Here is an 11,246-nt window from a genome sequence, read left to right on the forward strand (position 1 = left end):
AAAAGAATAAAATTGGACCCTTACCTAATCCCATATACAAATATTAACTCAAAATAGATAAAAGACCTAAATATAAATCTTAAGACTATAAACTTTTAGGAGAAAATCTGGGTCATAAAACCTCACAACATTGAAATTGGCAGTGATTTCTTGGATATGATTTCAATGGCACAGGCAACAGAAGAGTATACAAACTCCCTAAAAGATAAAAAAAATATATTGTATATCCAAAGAAAATGTAAACAGAGTTAAAAGTTACTAATAGAATGGGATAAAATATTTCCAAATGCTATATCTGAAGGTATATTAATATTCCAACTAGAAATCCTAAAAATTAACAATAAAGGCAAACAATACAATTTAGAGATAGGTAAAAGACTAACATAAATAATGAATCTCCACAGATAACCAATCTTAGTTGTCTGTTGGATGGAAAATCTTATTTCTCTGGTTCTGGTGTGTGTTACCTATTTCTTCTTTGTAGTTAATCTCTTTGAATATTTTCTCTAGTGCTGGTTTTGAAGACATAAATTCCTTCAGTTTCTGTTTGTCATGGAAGCTTCTTATTTTTCCATCTAATTTGATAGAAAGTTTTGCTGGGTAGGAAATTTTTGGCTGGAAGTTGTTTTCTTTCAGAGTTTGGAATATGTTACTCCAAGCCCTTCTGGCTCTCATGACTTGGTTTGGGAAGTCTGGAGTGATTCTAATTGGTTTGCCTCTGAATGTCACTTGGCCCTTTGTTTTTGTTGCCTTTAAGATTCTCTGCTTGGCTTCCACATTGGTCATTTTGACAATTATGTGGCGTGGGGATCCTCTTCTCCGATCCTGTCTAAAGGGAGTTCTATAAGTTTCCTGGACTTGTGTATCGACCTCTTGCTCTATGTTTGGAAAATTTTCTGCTATTACTTCCTTGAAGAGATTGTTGATCCCTTTGGTTTCACTTTCTTTTCCCTCCTCTATTCCAATTATTCTTAGGTTAGGTCTCTTAAAATGGGCCCATATTTCTTCAATGTCAGATTCCTGCTGTCGGATATTTTTTTCTAGATTAGAAACTATGCGTTCATTCTTGGAATGATCATCTTCTAAGAGCGAGATTCTGTTCTCCATGTGGTCTAATCGGTTGTTTGTGCTTTGAATTGAGGCCTTTACTTCATTAATTGCATCCTTTATCTCTTTTTGGCTCTCTCTGAGTTCTTTTTGAAACACCTCTATTATTTCTACAGTTATTTTCCTGATTTGATCTTCTAGAAATCTCTGATTTTCTGTTTTATCGGGTTCTGATGTTGTGGGGTTGTGGGCATTCATTGCTCCAGTATTATTCCTCTTTCCCATGATTTCGGAAGTTTGTGCCTTCTCTGGGTTCTTCCCTTGGGTCACTATGACTTCACTTAAGGTGTTCTGGATCTCGAGTCAGTAGTATCTCAGACCCCACTATTCCTTTACTGGGTTGTATCACAGAGTCTCCGACCCAGAGAGTCGATAGAGGCTGCTTTAGACTGTGGGGGGTGCCAGGTTGCACGTTCTCCTATGGTGTGATATCTCTGCCACCGCCACTCCCCCGCTGGGTTAAGTCCCAGGGAGTACAGTACTGGGATTTCTCCTCTGTGGCCCGCAATTTGACTCACTGTTCTTGAGTACGCAGATGTAGCTGTACTGGACTTGGTGAATTCGCTGCTGCTGCCGCCGGTGGCAATATGGCGCCGCTGCCACACCATTGGCCGTGAGGCTGGCGTATTTCTTCTTGGTTTTGATTTCCACTCTGAATCCCTGCAGCGTGTGCTGAGCTCAGCCACTGGGAGCTTTAGATGTTCCTTCGCCGAGAAATCCCACCTGGCTGTTCCGCAGCGGCTCACCTCGGCTTGCTGTAGCCGTCCGGTGAACTTGCCACTGCCGCCGGCAATATGGCGCTGCTGCCGCGTCCTCGGGCGTGAGGCCGGTGTATCTCCTCTGTGGCTCTGAGCTCTGTTCTCAGTCCGCTTTCTCTCTGGAGCCTGGTGATTTTTTTGTTTCTCTGGTGATGGTGTTTTCTGGCTATGAAAGGCGCTGATTTTGTGATAATGGAGATTGGTTGTTAGCGGGGCTCTTAAGCCCCGCTTTTCTCAGTCGCCATCTTCCCGGAAGTTCAAGCTTAGTCAATTTTTTGCACGCGAATCTTTCATGCATGCAAATGCCGAGGAAAAGGAATTAGAGGCGGCATTTCCCCTTTTGTCTTGGTTATTTCCAAGACCTTGATCGGTAAGAGTCTTTTGTGCTTTTATTGGTGTGTTGTCATTATGCATCCCAGTGAGGCTCAAGGTCCCACCCGCTGCCCACCCTCCCCATGCATGCGTGGATTGACAGCGATATCGTCAGAAGTGAGCGCAGCTTCAGGCTTTCATTCAGTTTCATCCAACACTGTTGCTTGTGTCTTTTCTATTTGCTGGATCTTTACTTTTTGTGGTATAGACTCTTAATTCTTCAGTATGGTGGGGAGAGCCTGGGGATTGCACCTGGGGCATTCTCCCTCTGAAGGACACCCCTCAGCCCTTTTTGTTTTGAAACAGGGTCTCACTGCGTTGTGAGGCAGGCTTGAGCCCTTGCCCCTCCTGTCTCAGCCTCCCGTTATTAGGATTACTGGCCTGCACCACAATTCCCAGTAATTTATTTATTTATATTTATTTATTTATTTTTGATGGTACTGGAGTTCCTGGAAGCCCTTCTACCTCCAGGCCACATTCCCAGACCTATTTTATATTTTTATTTGAAAACAGGGTCTCTTAAGCCAGCGCAATCCTCCTGTCTCCGCCTCTCAAGCGCGGGGATTACAAGCGTGCGCTGCCACGCCCGGCCAGCAATTTCTTTTTAATGTATAAATGTCCACCTTTTATAAAACACAAAAATAAATACAGCAAATAAATCCTTGGCTCATTTGGGTCTTAGAAAGGCAAAGGTAGCCCACGAGCAGTGTGTGCACGGTTGTTACAGCATCTCCTGGGAGACTGACATGAAGAGAGAGGACGGGCCGTGGCAACAGGGGCAGATATTGTTTTGTATTGTTTTGTTTTTGAGGCACTAGAGATGGAACCCAAGGCATTCCACCTTTGAGCTACACCCCTGGCCCTACTTTTTATTCTTTATTTTGAAATAAAGACTCATTAAGTTGTGGAGAGCCTCACCAAGTAGCTGAGGCTGGCCACGAACCTGCGATCCTCCTGTCTCAGCCTCCCGAGTAGTGGGATTACAAGCGTGCGCCACCACACCTGGCTTTGTGAGCGGGATTTTACAGATTGTCAAGAGTGAGCATCCTCAGAGCCGGTCCAGCGCTCGCAGTCTGTGCTGACGTTTGGCTAAAGATTTGTGCATCTCTGTTCATCAAGGATGTCAACCGGGAATGTTCTTTTCTTGTAGAGTCCTTCTGTCGCCACATTATGATGCTAATACCACGGACCCCTGAATTACAGCCAGCTGGGGAAATAAGGAAAAGTTTACTGGCACACACAGGGTACCTTGGATCCCACTAATCTGTGTGTGTGTGTGTGTGTGTGTGTGTGTGTGTGTGTGTGTGTGTGTTTTGCTGGGAATCACACCCAGGGGTGTTCTGCTTCAGAGCTACACACCCAGCCTTTTTTATTTTTTATTTTGAAACAGGGTCTCACTAGATTGCTGAGGCTGACCTCAAACCTGTGATCCTCCTCTCTCAGCCCCACAAGTGACCTCACTTATCTATTTAAAACAGTCCAACTCAGAGACACACAGCACAGAGGCGATGATGGGGAGGGGGAGGCAGCACGGGCTGAGCGGTAGAGGGCTGAGGTCACAGTTAGATGATTAATTTCTAGACACCTGCCGTACAGCATGGCGCCTGGGCTAAGACGTGCCAGGAAGGGAGATCTGCTTACTGTTCCTACCACAGAGGAAACAAAATAAGTAGCAAAAGGAACTCAGGGGTGCTCTGGAGGCGACCACGTGCTGAGGGCATCGGGTGTGGCCACGGGACCTCCGGCATTTGCACAGACTCTACACACGGCATCTGTGCACTTCCTCAACTAAACCTCAGCAAAGCCGCCCAAAACAAGAGCGTGGGGGACAAGCTGGGGACCTGGGAGCCTCTGCAGCTTGAGAGTCGCAACACTTCTGTGCAGCCAGGAGCCCCCCCCCTTCCTCCACAGCATCACACACTCCCCATGTCCCCCTCCTGCTCATCCCGGCCACCGCTGTGGCTTTCTTTTGAACTCTGATGCCTAAAACAACCTTGGGGCCTTTGCACTGCTCACTCCTCCAGCCCAGGATACACTGCTGTAGAAGCCCTCGTGGGTCCTGCCACTTCCTTGGACTCTCTGTTTAAAATGTCATCTTATTTTCCTGTCTTACATAGAGTCCCATAGAAAATAACACATCTATCTACTCTTTTTTTTACCGGCCCATGACTTTTTCTTTTTTGCAGTACTAGGGATGGAACCCAGGGGCATTGTACCTCCGAGCTATACCTCCAGCCCTATTTTTTATTCTTTATTTTGAAACAGGGTCTCGCTGAGTTGCAGAGGGCCTAAGTAGCTGAGGCTGTCAGCAAACCTCGTTCCTCCTGTCTCAGCCTCCCAAATGCTGGGATTACAGGCATGTGCCACCATGCCTGACTGCCCATGATTTTTTCATATCAGTCATTACACCTGAGAGGTTATATGATCATTTATTTTTATTTTTATTTTTTATAATTTTTTTTGGTGGTACTGGGGTTCCTGGAAGCCCTTTTACCTCTGGGTTACAAACCCAGACCTATTTTATATTTTTATTTGGAAACAGGGTCTCTTTTTTTAATTTTATTTTATTGGTGCATTATATTCATACAACTTATTGGGGTAAAAAACTTGTGTGTACAAACATGTACTCATCACTGATTTAACCCCTACCAAATCCCACCCCATTCCCTCCCTGGCCCTCCCTCCATTGCTTGGCTTAGTGATTGACTTCGAAATGTTTAAGTACATTGTGCGCTTTAGAGATTTTCCTCTTCCCCCCTCATTTCTCCTCCTTTAGGTTGTCTTGTTTGCTCCTCTTTTCTCCCTAACTCTCACATATTAGGGAAAGCATCTGATTTCTTATTTTTTGTGCCTGACTAATCTCACTTAGCATAATGTCCTCCAGTTCCATCCATTTCCCTGAAAATGATGTAATTGAGTTTTTTTTGATGGCTGAGTAAAATTCCATTGTGTATATATCCCACAGTTTTGTAATCCATTCATCTGTTGATGGACATCTTGGCTGGTTCCATAGTTTGGCCATGGTGAATTTTGCAGCTATGAACATAGATGCACATGCATTAGTTTGGTAATTTGGTTTCTTTTTTTTTGGGTAGATACCCAACAGTGGTATTGCTGGATCAAATGGTAGGTTTGTTCCCATTCTTCTGAGGATTCTCCATACTGTTTTCCAAAGTGGTTGCACTAATTTGCAATCCCACCAACAATGTCTTAGAGTTCCCACTTCTCCACATCCTCGCCAGCATCTGTTGTTGTTTGTGTTTTGAATGATGGCCATTCTAGTTGGAGTTAGGTGAAATCTCAGGGTAGTTTTTTTTTTTTTTTTTTTTTGGTGGTACTGGGGTTCCTGGAAGCCCTTCTACCTCCGGCCTACACTCCCAGACCTATTTTATATTTTTTATTTAGAAACAGGGTCTCCTAAGCCAGCGCGCGCGGCTGGCTTCGAACCTGCGCGATCCTCCTGTCTCCGCCTCCCAAGCGCGGGGATTACAAGCGTGCGCCACCACGCCCGGCTCAGGGTAGTTTTGATTTGCATCTCTCTGATTGCCAGTGATGTTGAGCATTTTTTCATGCATTTATTGGCCATTTGAATTTCTTCTTTTGTGAAGTGTCTATTTAGTTCATTTGCCCATTTTGTTATTGGATGCTTTGTTTTCTTAGTGTTGAGTTTCTTGAGTTCTCTGTATATTCTAGATATTAGTCCTCTATCAGTGGTGTAGGTGGCAAAAATCTTCTCCCATTCTGTTGGCTCTCGATTGAGATTCTTGATAGTTTCCTTTGCTGAACAGAAGCTCTTCAGTTTCATGCAATCCCATGTATTGATTCTCCTTTTAATTTGTTGTGCCTTTGTGGTCTTGTTGAGGAAATGTTTGTCTGTGCCTATGTGTTGTAGTGTTGGACCTATGCCCTCTTCAAGGAGCTTGAAGGTCTCTGGTTTAATTTCCAAGTCTTTGATCCATCGTGAGTTGACTTTTGTACAGGGTGAAAAAGTGGGATTAACATCCAATTTTCTGCATATGGTTAACCAGTTTTGCCAACACCATTTGTTGAAGAGGCTATCTTTTTTCCAGTGTATGTTTTTGGCCCCTTTGTCAAAAATCAATTGGCTGAAAGTGTGTGGACTTGTTTCTGGGTCTTCTATTTTGCTCCATTGGTCTATATATCTGTTCTTTTGCCAGTACCATGCTGTTTTTATTACAATGGCTTTGTAGTATAGTTTAAAGTCAGGTATTGTGATTCCTCCTGCATGGTTTTTGTTGCTGAGAACTACCTTGGCTATTCTGGGCTTTTTGTTATTCCAGATAAATTTAAGGACTGATTTTTCTATGTCTGTGAGGAATGATCTTGGTAGTTTAATGGGCATTGCATTAAATCTGTAGATCACTTTTGGGAGGATGGCCATTTTAATGATATTTATTCTGCCAATCCTTGAACATGGAAGATCTTTCCATCTTCTAAGATCTTCTTCGATTTCTTTTTTCAGTGTTTTATAATTTTCTTTGTAGAGATCTTTTACCTCCTTGGTCAAGTTTATTCCTAGGTATTTTATTTTTTTGTGGGAGATCCTGAGTGGAAGTGTTTTCTGAATTTCTTTTTCAGTTGATTTATGGTTGGTGTACAGGAAAGCTTCTGATTTATTAAGATTGATTTTGTATCCAGATACCTTGCTGAATTTGTTGATCAGTTCTATAAGCCTTTTGGTTGAGTTTGTTGGGTTTTCTAAATATAGTATCATGTCATCTGCAAATAGTGAAAGCTTAAGTTCTTCCTTTCCTATTTGTACTCCTTTGATTTCCTTTTCTTGCCTTATTGCTCTGGCTAGAGTCTCTAGTACTATATTGAAGAGAAGTAGTGATAGTGGACATCCTTGTCTCGTTCCAGTTTTTAGGGGGAATTCTTGAAGTTTTTCCCCATTTAATATGATGTTGGCAGTGGGCTTATTGTAGATTGCCTTAATAATGTTGAGATATGTTCCTTCTATTCCAATTCTCTGCAGTGTTTTATCATAAATGGATGTTGAATTTTATCAAATGCTTTTTCAGCATCTATTGAGATGATCATGTGGTTTTTGTCTTTGATTCTGTTTATATGATGAATTACATGGATTGATTTTCGTATATTGAACCAGCCTTGCATCCCTGGGATGAACCCTACCTGGTCATGGTGAATGATTTTCTTGATGTGGTTTTGAATGCGTGTTGCTAGTATTTTGTTTAATAGTTTTGCATCCAAGTTCATCAGAGATATAGGCCTGTAGTTTTCCTTCCTTGAACTGTCTTTATTCGGTTTGGGTATTAGTGTGATGTTGGCTTCATAGAATGTATTTGGGAGAGTCCCGGTTTTTTCTATTTCCCAAAATAGTTTGAGTAGTATTGGGATTAGTTCTCCTATAAAGGTTTTATAGAATTCACTTGGGAAACCATCTGGTCCTGGGCTTTTCTTTGATGGTAAGCTCTTTATTGCTATTTCAATCTCTTTGATTGTTATTGGTTGGTTTAAGTGTTCTATATCTTCTTGACTCAGTTTAGGAAGGTTGTATTTATCTAGGAAGTTGTCGATTTCCTCCAGATTTTCCATTTTGTTGGAGTATAGTTTTTCAAAGTAGTTTCTGATAATCCTCTGGATTTCTACGCTGTCAGTAGTAATGTCTCCTTTTTCATCCCTTATCTTCATAATTTGGGTTGATTCTCTTTTTTTTAGTTAGGTTGGCTAGTGGTTTATCAATCTTGTTAATTTTTTCAAGAAACCAGCTTTTGGTTTTGTTGATTTTCTGTATTGTTTTTTTATTTTCTATTTTGTTAATTTCTGCTCTAATTTTAATAATTTCCCGTCTTCTGCTGGCTTTGGGGTTCAATTGTTCCTGCTTTTCAAGGGCTTTGAGGTGTGTCATAAGGCTATTTATTTGAAGATTTTCTGTTTTTCTTATGTGAGCACTCAGTGCTATAAATTTTCCTCTTAATACTGCCTTCAAAGTGTCCCAGAGGTTTTGATATGTTGTTTCTTTATTTTCATTTGTTTCTAGAAATTTCTTGATTTCACCTCTTACATTTTCTATGACCCATTCTTCATTCAGAAGTGTGGTGTTCAGTCTCCACATGTTTATGTTGTTTCTCTGGGTCTTCTTATAGTTGATTTCTAGTTTCATTCCATTATGGTCTGAAATGACACAGGGAAGTATGTAACATTTTTTAAATTTGCTAGTGCTCATTTTGTGTCCCAGGATGTGATCTATTTTGGAGAAGGTTCCATGAGCAGCTGAGAAAAATGTAAACTCTGCTGTAGTTGGGTGAAATATTCTATATGTGTCCAACAGGTCCATTTGGTTAATGGTGTTCTTTAGTTCTGAGACATCTTTACTGACCTTTTGTCTGGAAGATCGGTCTAGTATTGTGAGAGGTGCGTTGAAGTCTCCCAGTATTATTGTGTTGGGATTTATGTGTGACTTTATGTCACAAAGAGTTTGATTTATGAAAGTAGCTGCCCCTATGTTTGGGGCATATATGTTGATTATTGTTATTTCCTCTTGCTGGACTATTCCTTTTACCAGTAAAATGTGACCTTCTTTGTCTCTTCTAATAAGTTTGGGCTTGAAGTCTAAGTTGTCTGATATCATAGTTGCTACTCCTGCTTGTCTTCGAGTACCATTAGCATGGATTATCTTGCTCCAGCCCTTTACCTTGAGTTTGTTCCTATCTTTACTTGTAAGGTGTGTTTCTTGTAAGCAGCAGATGGATGGATTCTGGCTTTTAATCCATTTTGCCACTTTATGTCGTTTTATTGGGGAGTTGAGGCCGTTTACATTCAGTGTGATTATAGAGAGATAATTTTTAATTCCCAACATGTTAAGATCTTATTTCTGTTTGAGGTACTGTTTATTGTTTGCTTAGTTGTCTGCTGGATGGGAATTCTTGTTTCTTTGGTTCTGGCGTGTATTACCCATTTCCTCTTTGCAGTTAATCTCCTTGAGTATTTTCTCTAGCGCTGGTTTTGAAGACATAAATTCCTTCAGTTGCTGTTTGTCATGGAAGCTTCTTATTTCCCCATCTAATTTGATGGATAGTTTTGCTGGGTAGGAAATTTTTGGCTGGAAGTTGTTTTCTTTCAGAGTTTGGAATATGTTACTCCAAGCCCTTCTGGCTTTCATAACTTGGTTTGGGAAGTCTGGAGTGATTCTAATTGGTTTGCCTCTGTATGTCACGTGGCCTTTTGTTTTTGTTGCCTTTAAGATTCTCTCCTTGGCTTCCACATTAGTCATTTTGACAATTATGTGGCATGGGGATCCTCTTCTCTGATCCTGTCTAAAGGGAGTTCTATAAGTTTCCTGGACCTGTGTATTGACCTCTTGCTCTATGTTTGGAAAATTTTCTGCTATTACTTCCTTGAAGAGATTGTTGATCCCTTTGGTTTCACCTTCTTTTCCCTCTTCTATTCCAATTATTCTTAGGTTAGCTCTCTTGAAATGGGACCATATTTCTTCAATGTCAGATTCCTGCTGTTGGTTTTTTTTTTCTAAATTAGAAACTATGCGTTCATTTTTAGAATGATCATCTTCAAGAAGCGAGATTCTATTCTCCATGTGGTCTAATCTGTTGTTTATACTTTGAATTGAGGCCTTTACTTCATTAATTGCATCCTTTATCTCTTTTTGACTCTCTCTAAATTCTTTTCGAAAGTCCTCTATTATTTCTAAAGTTATTTTCCTAATTTGATCTTCTAGAGATCTTTGGATTTCTGTGTTATCAGATTCTGATGTTGTGGGCTTGTTGGCATTCACTGCTCCATTGTTCTTTCTCTTTCCCATGATTTTGGAAGTTTGTGCCTTCTCTGGGTTCTTCCCTGAGTCACTACGAGTTCACTTAAGATGCTCTGGATCTCGAGTCTGTGGTATCTTAGACCCCACTACTCCTTTACTGGGTTGTATCACAAAGTCTCAGACCCAGGGAGTCAATCAAGGCTGCTTAGACCGTGGGGGGTGCCAAGTTGGGCGTTCTCCATCGGGGAGTTGTGACTATGGTATGATATCTCTGCCACTGCCCCTTCCCCACTGGGCTGCACTGCTAAAATCTCCGACCCAGGGAGACTATCTGCGCAAGTCCCTGGGAGTGCAGTACTCGGATTTCTCCCCTAGGGGCCGCAATTTGACTCACGGTTGTTGAGTGCGCTGATGGAGCTGTAGTGAACTCGGTGGATTCGCTGCTGCCGCCACTGGCAATATGGCACCACTGCCACGCCCTTGGCTGTGATGCGGCGTATTTCTTCTCTGGTTTTGAACTCCGCTCTGAGTCCTTGCCAGTTGTGCTGTGCCCGGCACTTGGGAGCTTTAGATGTTCCCTGCACCAAGAAAACTGCTGACTGCCGCCCGGCTGTTCAGCACCTGCTCACCTCGGCTTGCTATCCACCCCTCCTCTCAGGCGCCTGGTGGCTGGTTGAGTGGGTTGGTCTAGGGCCGTGCGGTGAACTCGCCGCTGCCGCTAGCAGTAAGACACTGCTTCTGCATCCTAGGCCGCGAGGCCAGAGTACCTCCTCTCTGGATATGAGCTCTGTTTTGAGTCTCCCTCCTCTCTGGAGCCTGGTGCTGCTAGGGGAGATGTGGGCCGCGCCACTCCAGCCGCTCTGCGCCGCGGCTCTGGCTGTTCTCCACCACGGCTCTGGCCGCTCCGGCTGCTCCGGCCGCTCTGCACCGCGACTCTGGCTCCTCTGCACCGCGGGTCTGGCTACTTAGGCCGCTCCGGCCTTTCCGCGACGCGGCTCTGGCTGTTCTGGCCGCTCTGCTCGGCTGCTCTGGCTGCTCCGCTCAGCTGTTCTGGCCGCTCTGCTCCGGCTGCTCTAGCCGCTCCGCTCCGCGGCTCCAGCCACTCCGCGCCACCGCTCCGGCCAATCCGCGCTGCGGCTCTGGCTGCTCCGGCTGTTCTGGCAGCTCCACTCGGCTGCTCTGGCCGCTCTGCTCGGCTGCTCTGAACTGCGGCTCCGGCTGCTCTGCACAGCGGGTCTGGCCACTCCGGCAGCTCC

The sequence above is a fragment of the Muscardinus avellanarius genome (assembly GCF_963383645.1).
Source record: "Muscardinus avellanarius genome assembly, chromosome: 18".
Classification (NCBI taxonomy): Eukaryota; Metazoa; Chordata; class Mammalia; order Rodentia; family Gliridae; genus Muscardinus; species Muscardinus avellanarius.